The sequence below is a fragment of the Parus major genome, chromosome 19 (genome assembly GCF_001522545.3).
Source record: "Parus major isolate Abel chromosome 19, Parus_major1.1, whole genome shotgun sequence".
NCBI classification, from domain to species: Eukaryota; Metazoa; Chordata; class Aves; order Passeriformes; family Paridae; genus Parus; species Parus major.
Genome location: NC_031787.1, coordinates 1878410 through 1890349, shown reverse-complemented (window position 1 = coordinate 1890349; position 11940 = coordinate 1878410).

Genomic DNA, 11940 nt, shown 5'->3' with positions numbered 1-11940 from the left:
CAGTGCTGTGCTGTTACTTCTACTGCAGAGATGTCTAGACACCCCAGCCAGGGAGCCAGGCTCCCAGGTACTGAGCCCTGGGTACCTGCGTAATAAAAAGCCTCTTCTACACTCTAACAGCTTTAAAAATACACCTGAAAAGCATGTTGGTCATTCCAAAATAAAACAAACCAAACAAAACCTAAAGTCTGTCTTGGTTGTGAAACTCTTATGTGAGGAAAGAAAAGGAAGGTTTTGTTTGACTAATTCCCTCTCTGGGTTTGTTCCTTCTGGCACATCTCCAGCCTGCACAGCCCAGTGTGGATCCCATGCCTGTTCCACTGGTGACCATGGGAAATGTATGTGTGATGATGCAGAGTTCAGAGGCCTGGATTTTACAATGGGCTGTGACCTTTCACCAGCATCCTCTGTGTGGCATGGGATTTGTTTGTTTTAAAGAAAAAACGTATGCAAATCAGTAGCTAATAATCCAAACCTATGTTTGGATCTATGAAGTCTGCAATCCAGGACATGAAGTAATGAATAAATTGTTGTCATTGGTCCTTGTGGCTTCTGGCATTTTATCTGAGCCAAGTCAGCTGCTTCTGCAAATGCTTTCCTAGGCATGGCCCACTCCCACGTGAGCTGCTGCTGCTCTCCTGAATCAGCATTGTGCTGTTCTGACTGGAGCACAAATAGCAAATTTCCTGAGGGCATTGCTGCAGATGGGGCTCTCACTGCCAAGACAAGCAGACTGGGTGTTTGTGTACGTCTGCAACGTATCATTAAATGGGAGTCCCATTTCTGTGGCATTAGGGAATATTACCATGGATTTTGTTTTAAATTAAACGTGGTAGAAAACTGGGTGATTCTGACCAAGCCTGGAGAAGAGATGAATGCTTGTGGCCAGAGCAATGGTCACTGCCATCCATCACTTCTCCTCTCCTCAGTCTGACAGGAGACAAGGTGAACCTGAATCCCTTTGGGGGCACTCCTCCCCTTGTCATCTCTCCATCAAGCAGCAGTGTCACCTGCAGTGACAGCACTGACATGAGTAAGTGGCTTGCAGGGATACAAGGAAGCATCACAGTGAAGAAAATTTGTCAGCTTTAATTAGCAGGGTTGAATGATGTCTTGAAAGCCTGTAGGTATAAACAGACAAATAAGCTGGTAGAATTAAAAACAGATGTTAGAATTTAACTCCCTTAATAACAAAATCCCTCATGTCCTTCCCATTAAAAAAACCACCTAATTGTCAGCTAATGCCCAATTCTATTTATACATTTCTCATTAACATGAAGATTGAACATAATATATTCAGGAAGATAACATGCTTTTTATTTGAGTGGAGGTGGCTGTTGGTATTTGTCAATTTTTTTTGCTGTCCCTTTGGTCCTAGCCTCTTGACTTAAAAACTGGCCAAACCATGTCTCGAATTCCATAAATTCCTGATCCTTCAGAAGAAGGTAAAAAAATTTCTCTACTAAAATCCTAGAAAAATGTAATCCAGAGTACTAGAAGACACTGAAAACTTTTAATGTGAAGCTCGTTCAGTGTAATACAAAGATGTTTTAAAATGAGAAACCCCTTCCAGACGTGCTGTTTTCAGAATCCCTGTGCTTTCCAAAGCAAGCTGGTAATCATGACCATATGGAACTGGAAACTGGAGCAGGTCCAGTGCTCATCTGAACAGCAGGATTGCACAGCTCTGACCATGGCTGTGGCATGAGATGCAGCACAGGCTGTGCCAGCTGTATGCTTATTTAAAAAGGGGGAGGAAGTAGAAAGAAAAAACATCATGGCACCCCTAGCCCTCAGGTGAGTTTGTCACATATCCACTTTGATTTACTTTGGAATTTTTTTATTGGCAAATGCCCCTTGAAGTGCAACTTGAAAGTGCTCAAGGCCAGGCTGGACAGGGCTTGGAGAAGCCTGTTCCAGTGGAAGGTGTCCTTTACCCATGACAGAGGGGTGGAGGTAGATCATCATCAAACCCTTCTGGGATTCTGTGAATGCTTTGTGTGCTAAGTCTACATAACATAAGCAAATTTAGGCTTTAATTTATCTCCAAAGTCTGGATTTGGGCTGGAGGTGCACAGTGTCTTGGAAGGAAGATCATGGAGATGAACACAATCTTGGAGCGAAAGGCTTGCTCAATAAAACCAACCTGGAGACATGAAATGCTTCCTGATTGAGGAGATGCTTGTGTTTTCAGCAGTCTGTGACTGGGATGCCAAAAAAGACTGTATTCAGTAGAATCTGAAACATTAGAATTTTTTTCCTAGTTTTGGTTTTTAATAGTTGGTGAATTCCTTTGTCTATTCCCGTAACATTGTCTAGGGTTTCTTGTTTAATTTATTGAATATCAATAGTTTCAAAATCAACAAGAAATGAGGAAAAGAAACCCCAATCCCCAAGCTTGTGCCTCCTTGGCAGAGCAAGCTGTGCTACACATGTGCTTGCTGAAACTTGAGCAGGCTCTGTGCTCAAACCCTGAGCTGGAACCTGATCTGTGTCCATTTATGTGAAAGAGTCTTGCCATGAGCTCACTGGGCTTTACTTCACACTCTCTTTTTGTAGCAGAGGTTTATCAGCCAGTTTGAACCCTTGTGGGATTTTTTTTTTAAAGACTTCAGCTAGCTCATCCATTTGCTTTGTATTTAGAAATCCAGCTGTGTTAATTCCTTAAACCTTCAGTCTATATTTTGGCAAATACATCTCTGCAGTTCACATCACATGGCCACAACTCTGTGACAAAGCTGGCCAGAAGGTCTACACCATCAGTGAGACAGAAAATACTGGTTAACCTAGAGAAACTAGAATCTCCTCCTGATATTTTACTGCCTTAATCTTGGAAAAGTTTAACTTGTCCACGTGGCTTTTAAGACTTGCAGCAAATTTAACATTAGTAATGATAGAAGACAAAGTGTGTTTGAATTTTAGTTTTTATTGAGAGGATTTCTATCCATGGACAGAACAGGCTCACACCTTTCAGTGTTGCAAACCACCTGGTGCTTCGTAGTCTGATTCTTTGTCTCCCTTTGTAGATAATATTCTCCTTTGGAAAAACTAGGCAGAATACCATCCAGCCTGGTAGTTCCAGTAGAAATGCCCAGAAGACCTTCTCCTCAATACAAGTGTGTCTAGATTGTTAAAAACTACTAAATAAAAATATCTGTTTCAGGCAAAGATGTGTGCTGTTTGCATCAAGGAGGGCAAGATGATTACTTTCTCTAGGCTGTGGGAGACCAGTAACATATGCCATCCTTACATCCACTTAGATTGATGAATACCAGATGGAAGTCATGCAGAATGTTTTCTGTAGTATACATAAGTATTGCTGGCAGCTTTTCAGTTTTTGATATAGCAAAAGACAGTTGTACTTGCTTTACTGAGTTGAGATAAATGCCTGCAGTCTCTAAAATCTGTTTAGGAGAACCATTGAAGCACTGAAAGTTTTCAGTGATCCTTCCTTTATTGTTGAAGTATCAAGACTCTGGCTATCACTGAATACAAGTGCGTGGTACAGACAATCTCTTAGTAGCCATTAGTGCAGATGAGTGGCTTTTTTTTTTCATTAATTTTTATTTAAATCGTAGATGTTCATTGTGGTTTTCCTCCAGTAACCAAAGATGAATGTTGAAATGTTCACTAGATTGCCTTTCATGAATAACACTTGACTGCTGAGTTTAATTCTTCTGTTTCTTTTCCCCAGAACTTTGTCCATCTTTTCTTTTTGGGTCTTGCAGCTGCATTTAATTTGCATCACTGGAATCATCAATTGTGACCTAAAACAATGAGCTGTGCAGTGCCAGCAGAGTCATCTTTTGTGAATGTTCCTGACTTTGCTTTTCTGACTGCTCACTTTCTAACTGTGCTTTGATTACAGCAGTAACAATGAATCTGGAGGTATTATTATTATTATTATTATTATTATTATTATTATTATTATTATTATTAGAGTGGTGGTCTATTGAAATACCCTCAAGTGCAGCTGTTTTGTCACTGCTTTTGATGGTCCCTTCCTCAGTGGTTTGCTCTCAAGGGGTTTAACTGGCTTTTATTTTGTGACTCCTAGTTTTTAAGAGAATGGTTGGCAGTGATTTCTCTTCTGTAACCTTAGCCTGGGATTTGGGTGTGATTTCCATGTGGCTGTTATTTGTTTCCACCAGCCCCATTTGTGACTGTTTGACATAATTCAGTTAAGACCAGTTTGACATAATTTCAGGTGAGACTAGAAATAAATCATGGAAATTCATACTGAAAAACTGGCTGATACACTGGCTGCTGTGGCCTGCTTGTGCAAGGGTTCAAAAGAGACTGAACCATGTGGTGGTTTGAGGAAAAACAGTTCTGTAGTCCATTTCCTTTGGGAAAAAGGAGTGGGATTATTAATAGCCATAAAGATTTACTCTGTTTGGGGAACTGCAAATTGTCTCCAGTTGCTGAGCGCAGCCCAGTCTCCCACAGCAGGGGCGTGTGTATTACCTCCCACAATCACCAAATCCAGCCAGTTCTTTGCCATGGAAGAGCTCAGCTGCTGCTGACAAAGGAAACTGCACAAAAGCAGAGTGGCCAAGTCAAGGAAAGGGTCGAGAAAGTTTGTTTTTGGGTGGGCTTTAGCCTTGGCCCTTTCAAACCCACTGCACTTGAGTGTGAATTTTTGGAAGGTGGTGGCTTGTACAGTGCTGTTAAAGAACAAGCTGATCATATTGGATTAATTTGTTAGGCCCACGTGCCAGTCCAGAACACACCAGGACATTTGGACAATGGTACATTAGGGACACTGATCCTTGAGTTTGTGCAGATCAAATCATTGTCCAGCTCAGCATTTGCTGCTTTCACAGTGTGGTGTTTATGGACCTGTACTGAAAGCAAATAAAAGAATACCAATGCTGTTTTGCAGGGATAGTGAATGATACTCCAGATGATTTCAGTGATGAACATTTATCACAGCATGCAGTTATATTGGTACAACTGAGGGAAACAGCAGAAAACTGCAGCATTTTAATGAGGACAAGAAGGGAGAGGTGGAGTGAAGCAGGAACTTCTCATGCTGGCTTTGCCACAAAGGAATACACATTGTGCAACTCTGCTCTGCAAATTAAATGTTCTGCTTTCATGCCCTTCTTATTCTGCAGGCCTTAATTAAAACCCCATTTCCTTTGATTCATGGACTCAAAACTGGGTAATGACGTTAAACAAACAAGTATCTGACTAAATTTCTATCTACCAGATTAATTTTGTAATAGCTTAGCGAATAATGGCATATCATTAAGGGTGGATAGTGTAATTAAAAGCAAGATTGACAATGGAAGTGGCCATCTTTCTGGGATGTTGTTGATTTCAGTTTGCTTTTCAAGGAAAAGAAAAGAAGGTGCATTTTTCATCACAAATTACTTAAATTTTGCAATTATCCCACCACAAAATATGCATTCATTTCCCAATTACTTGAAAAACAAAAAAATGAATGTGGAACAACCATATTTCTGAATAGTGAGGCAGACAAGCCAAAAAATCATCATATGCATCAAAAATTGATTATCAATGAGTTCTTTGTCCAGGCCTACTTTCAAGAACATAAACAGTATCATACTTAGGATAAAAAGATCAGTGGCTGAAAATAAATAATTTAATCCCAAATAATTCTGGGGTTTTGTATTTTGGAAGGAGTCCTTATTTTAGGTTAGGACTTCTGCATTAAAATAAGCAACATGCTGTGCTGGACACTGCAGGAGTTGATCATATTCCTGCATCCATCCCTATTATGTAGTTGAAAGTGAGTTTGTGTACAGAAATGGCTGTAGCTTCCTTCTAGGTGTGTGGGAGCTTGATGAGTTGTCTTCTGTACAAGAAGTGGAAATAGAAAATGTTTTTTGTTTCACAGAGAATTGTCTTAATTGCCCTTTTTTTGAAACAGATTTGGTACTTCATTTAGCTGGTGAGTCCAGATAAAATGAGGCATAGTAGAGCATCTATGCAGAAAAACATTGCTCAAAGGGTGATTGTATGCTGTAAGAATGACATTGTGTTAGGCTCTATTTCCTTTTAACTTTCAGAATCAAGCTATTGGTTCTTCCAATAGTTAAAAATCTTTCCAATAGCTTAAAAATCTACTTGGTAACAAAAACGGACTTAATCACTTGATTCCAACAACTGAGTCCTAACACAAGTGTTGCACAGAGCCAAACTTATTTATAAGCTTCAGCCACTGCCGATATTGGTGCTCTGGTTTCTGCAACACCTGGATGGTGATTATGGAGGAATCTCCCAGTACCAGTCTGAGACACTTCCAGTATGAGATTCAGCAAAAGATTGTCCCTCTGTTCTGCAAGGACTCATTGCACAAAGAAGACAACTTGCCTCGATTTTCAGGCCCAAACTCAAGCTACATCTATCCTCCTCATGGAACAGGGTGCAGCACACCTTTGATTAGCCTTTGATATTTTACTGGCTCAGGTTGCTCACATCTGTCACGTAACCTATGCAAAATAATAGTCCAAAATCAGAACTTCTGTGCTTCAATATGTGTGTAGGCTGTTCAGCTTGTCATGATTGTCAGTCTCCAGCTTCTTTCCCTTGCATTACACCAGCCAGCTGGAACTCTGATAAAGGAGTTATGTACAGTGATGACAAGAATTGATTTCCAATTTCCTGTAGAATGACTCTATCATCACTTGTGACTCAGGCAATTTAGTTTATATTACAGTGCTGTCTGGGGGCTGTAGATCACCCTGACAGTCATCTAGTCACAGAGCATGCTGATTTTGACAAGATATTGAAAGGGATTTTACAAGATTTTCCTTTGTGATACAACTCAAAGTACCTTTTTCTATTGTTGGCTCACGTGTAAAGAGATTTTGTATGAGATAGAAGTGTTAGGCTCAGTTTGTCTAATTTTCCCTTAATCTTTGTGTTTGAGAACCTGTGAAAAGCTGAGTAGATTTCTTGTGTTGGATCTGGTTTAGAACATGTAGTGTCTGTGTTAGGTCAGACAGAAGTCTCAGGGTCTTTTCTGGAGTGGAGGTAGCAGATGCTTAGGGCAAGAATGTAAGAAAGAGACAGGTAGGAGTGGTCCATTCCTGGGAGATGCTGCCATCAGCTGTCTGGAAACCTTGCTGGGTCGGGTGAGCAGTGCCATACAGAAACCTCATTCAGGTTTGCATTTGCTAAATGATGATCTGATTTGCTCTGTCAGTGCTGGTCACTCTGCACTTCAGTGACCTCATCCATCATCTTCTGACACTGCTGACCTGGAGCTGTTGGTGGAGCTGGTGGGAGCCTGGTGTGCTGCTGCTGCAAACACTGCCCTTGTCCACTGCTAAGTGGAGCACAAAGCCCAGCTGAGGAGAGCACTGAGGGGCAGGCAGTGAGTGATTTGGGCTTCTGACATTCAGTTATAAAAAGCCAGGACTGGATTTGTGCTGGGAAGTTCTTCCAGGTTCCCAGTCATGGCTGAAGTACAGGATTTGATAAGCTAAACCTGTATGTACCCCTTGGTTATACGTATGCAAGGGCTTGAGGAACACCATAATTAGTGTATCACAACATCCTTACTTTTCTACCTAATGCAATGACATTTATTCCCCTGCCTTAGTAATTAATTAATGTTTGGAAAATATTTAAGAAATGTAAAGCTCCCAGTAAGAGGTAAATGCTATTAATTGTAATTGCCAAGTAGATTATTTCTCAGCTTTCACATGGTTCTGTTCCCTCTGGTTAAACACCGAGGGATGTTTCCCTTCAGGGTAGCTCCATAACTCCTGTTCTCATTGCATGGCTGAGATAATACAGTTTGTGCTTGTTTTGTCAGCAGGAGGGGGAGACAACTACAGTGCTAGAAGTTTTCCAAGGGTTGCTCAGGTGTCTTTTAATTATGGTGAGGTAAAAATATCTTGTCTGCAAAACAGTCCAGATTGCTGAATTAATATCCCAGCTGGGTCTCTAACCTGAGTGATCACCTCATCTGCATTTCTGCAGATTGCAGACCTGTGCAGAGAGTGATTCAGCTCAGCTATCTCCAAAATGATTTCTCACCTTCATTTTCCTGTGCTCCATCCCCTGCACATGGCTGAACCCCTGACACTGTGGCTCACATTGTGCTGCATTAATGGCTTCAGAGGACTGAATGTGGCTCTGTTCATACCTGCCAGGTATGAGCTGTATTAAACAGTGCATGTGATGCATTTTAGCCAGTGATCAAAGGGATTGGGGAAGATATACCCCAGGGATCTTATTTAATTGCTGTTTAAAGGATTTTAATAGACAAATGAAGGGTTGTTGAGAGGACAGCATGCTCTCACTTGTGGATATTCTGTCTGTTGCCTCATTGCATTGCAGAGATGAGCTAAGATACACCACTGGGCTGCTGCAGTGGATGACACAAGCCCTTCAGGAAGGTCAGCCTTCAGGTGGCAGCAGAGTTTGTCCTTTGTGTGGGAGAGCAGCAGGAATGCCTGGAGCTCTGCCTTGAGGTGGATGATGAGCCAGGGGAGAGTTTCAGGAGGACCTGTTTTACCAATATTGTGATGGGTGTCTGCCATGGACTCCCTGATTAGGAAAAAGAAGCGGGGCAGGAGGAAGAAGCCTTGTGTTTGCAGGCCCCTCTCCTTGTGGGAAACTTTGCCCACCTCAGTATCTGCTGCATCCCAGCAAGACACAAGCAATCAAATGGTTTCTCAAGTACATTGTTAAAAAATTTCTTTGCAAAGGGATCAAGGAGCTGACCAAGGGAGCTGCTCCGCTCCTCATACTTACAAATGAGAAAGAGCTGTTGGGTATGTGAGTCTGGGAAGGTGAGCTCAGAGACAGCAAGGTTGAGATGGTGGAGTTCAGGATGCTAAGGGTGATTTAATCTCTGCTCTTTCTGGCCAGTCAGATTTGTGAATGCTGGAGCTCACTGGCCGGTAGCAGATGGTCCCTGCAGCTGCAGGGGTCTGCCAGAACCTCAGGTATGAGCTCAGATCATCTTCCTCGGAGCCTGAAGTGAAAGAGGGAGCTGGGTACTCAGGGAGGGGTGGACACACACTCTTGTAGGGATGGCTGCAGAGTCTGTGAGCCCTACAGGACATCCAGAGCCATGAAGAAGTTCTGATCCCTGTGTCCCACTGGCCTTTTTTTCACTGATCTGTCTCGCTTGGCAGGCAGACTGTTAGGAAGTCTTCTGTCCACAGATGATTGCATCAAGGCAGGGACAATTCAAGGTGTAAAGCTCTGGGGACAGAGTTACTGTGGAGCTGGTACATGGAAGCAGCTGTCAGTGCTCCTCCTTTGGCTGTCTCCAGAGAAATGGGTGTAGGAAATTCCTCCTTTTCAATGAACTGCATGGAAATGGAGTTCTCCAGTGGAGTGCTCTTCACTTGGCAAGTTTTTTCTCTAGTGATATCCACTTAGTTCCTAACAAAAATGTATTCAAAAGATTAGTGGCAGTACACTTGGAAGCTGGAACCACTCAGGACTAATGATATAATTACCCTTGAAAGCCATTTGTAAAGCAATTATGTGCTATTGTTCTCTTTTGTTCTGTATCTTTATAAAAGTGAGCCATCTTGGCAGGCTGTGATGGGCATGTGTTGAGCTGGCTGTTATGTAAGAATAGAAATAATTTGTGTGCATATTTATAAAAGAAAAACAATGCTTTTACAGTGTGACTGAATTGTTTAGATGTAAAAATCTTTGTACAGTAACATGTTTGCTGTTACAATTTCTGATGTAGCTGGTGTTTTTCAATACATAGTCTTGTAACTTCTGTAGAAAATGTTGTGGGTTTATTTAGCTGCTCTTCACAGCCCAGGCTGTTTCTATGCATGTGCAATACAGTGTGGGGAGTGCTGTGTTTGCTACCTGATTAAATGTTAATTTATTTAAGTTTTTTTTAAAAAGATTTTTTTTAAGTTTTATTTGTTTAAGTTTAAGGGATTTTTTAAAAACTTTTTTCTTGTATTTTGTCCTGATCCTGCTTGTGTGCTACCACAAGGAACAGGCCTGATGATGGAGTTCAGCTAGAAATTTTATATGTGGAATGAATTTTTTTTCCTGTTGAAGTCTGAATGCCATATGTGACCCAAACCATTAGGAAGCACCTTCCAGTGAATATTGCTGAGCTATGTAGAAATCATCCTGAAAGTATTTCAGGTGTATACATGAGAGGCTGCTCATTGAAGCATCATACAATTCTTTGAAGTGGAGGTGCCTGCAGCACTAATAATAGAGAAATTTGGCATGATAGCAGGGAAAAGCTGTCATGAGGCATTGTCAGTTCACCTGCCAAAGCCTTTTAAGTGCTAATTTAGATATCCACACCAAACTTAGACCGGAGATACTTTGCAAATCTGAACTACGCTACTTCAGGAAAAGGAGTTTCTCTTGTTTAAAACACAATGGAAGAAGATAACAGGAAAAGAACACACAACTGACATATGAAATGTCTTCTTTGATGGCTCATACTGTCACATTGCATGAATGTGTGTGTTTGCCCTTTCTGCCCCTCTCAGCCTGTAATGTCTCTTAACCAAATTTAACCAGATTTGGAGAAAGGCACTTGTATGTACTATGTTCCTGCAGGAGAATAATTGCTGAAAACCATCTGTGAGCAAAAGCCTGGGGTGTGAGCTGACTTCTTGCACTGGACCCCCGGGGGAAGTTGTTCTTTTGTGTGTCTGACCTGTGGGAAAGCTTTCCCATGCCAGGGAGCAGCAAGAGCAGGACAGGCAGGGAGTCAAGGGTGGAGACAGCAAAGAGCAGCACAGTGGGCAAGGCAGAACACCACAGCACCTGGGCTGGATGAGGAGAGCTGGAAAGTGAAGTGGTTTTTTCCAAAGAACCCTTAACAAAATATTTTTCTGTGCGTGCTGTTTCTGATGATGTAGATACACGATGGTTTCTTACAACTGCTTGTCTTAAGGAAGGGATTCTTGCCAAGAATGAACATCAACGTTTGTTTCAGCAAACACTGCTTGCTTCCTGCCTGGCCTGCGTGCAGCCTTGGAGGGAAAAGCAAACACATGGTATTTGCAAAGATGTATTTTATTTGAACAAAATTTTGCCCACATTTTCACATACGATGACAGTGAATTCACATATCTGTAAGTGGCTTTTTGGAGCTGATAACATCTAGAGCAGGAGTGGGAGTAATTTATACGCAAATTATTTGCCATACGTGTCTGTTGGAGCCATTTACTAAAAAAAATATTAATTGTAATTAAATTAATCTGGTCCTGTGGAAATATAATTTTGACAAAGTGTGTTTCTTACTGCCACAGACTGCTGTTAGCTCAGAGTTTTATGTGTTGTTAGTAATTTAAATACTGTACCAGTCAAAATAACTGCAAATTGCTGGTACCAGATGTCATCAATGCAGAAAATAATTTCTCCATCCTACCTTTATTTTCAGTAATGTAATGGAAAATATTGAAGATATTGTGCAGTTAATTAGGACATTAACTGTTACCTAGTAATCTTATATTTTGTTTTCTAAAGAAAATGTTTTCTTCTGTATGGAGCTCAGGGGATGAAGCATAACATTGTCATTAATTCCCTGACTGGAGGAACTGGTGGGGAAGATGCAGATAACTTGAAGTCACTCTTCCTATGTACCAGCTTGTGTGCATAAATTAAAATATCACTGAGGAGATGGGGAGAGCTGGGCCAGCTTTCAGTGGAGCTCTTGGCCTTAGAAGCACCATGATTTTGACAGGGAAGTTCGAAGCTTCAATGTAGAATGTGAACAAGCTAAGGAACCTTGGATCTGTTTGCACAGGTGGTGAGGAGTTAGTCTGGGGGCTGTGGGTGCAGAAGGGGAGCCACAGGGATGGACTTACATCCTCATCATCCTCTGAGGGTTCCTGAGGGAATAAAGTATCAACCTGAGAACAACCACACAGCTATTCTAGAGGTTCCCTAGGTTCCCGAGGTTCCCTAGGTTCCCGAGGTTCCCACGGTTCCAGAGGTTCCTGAGGTTCC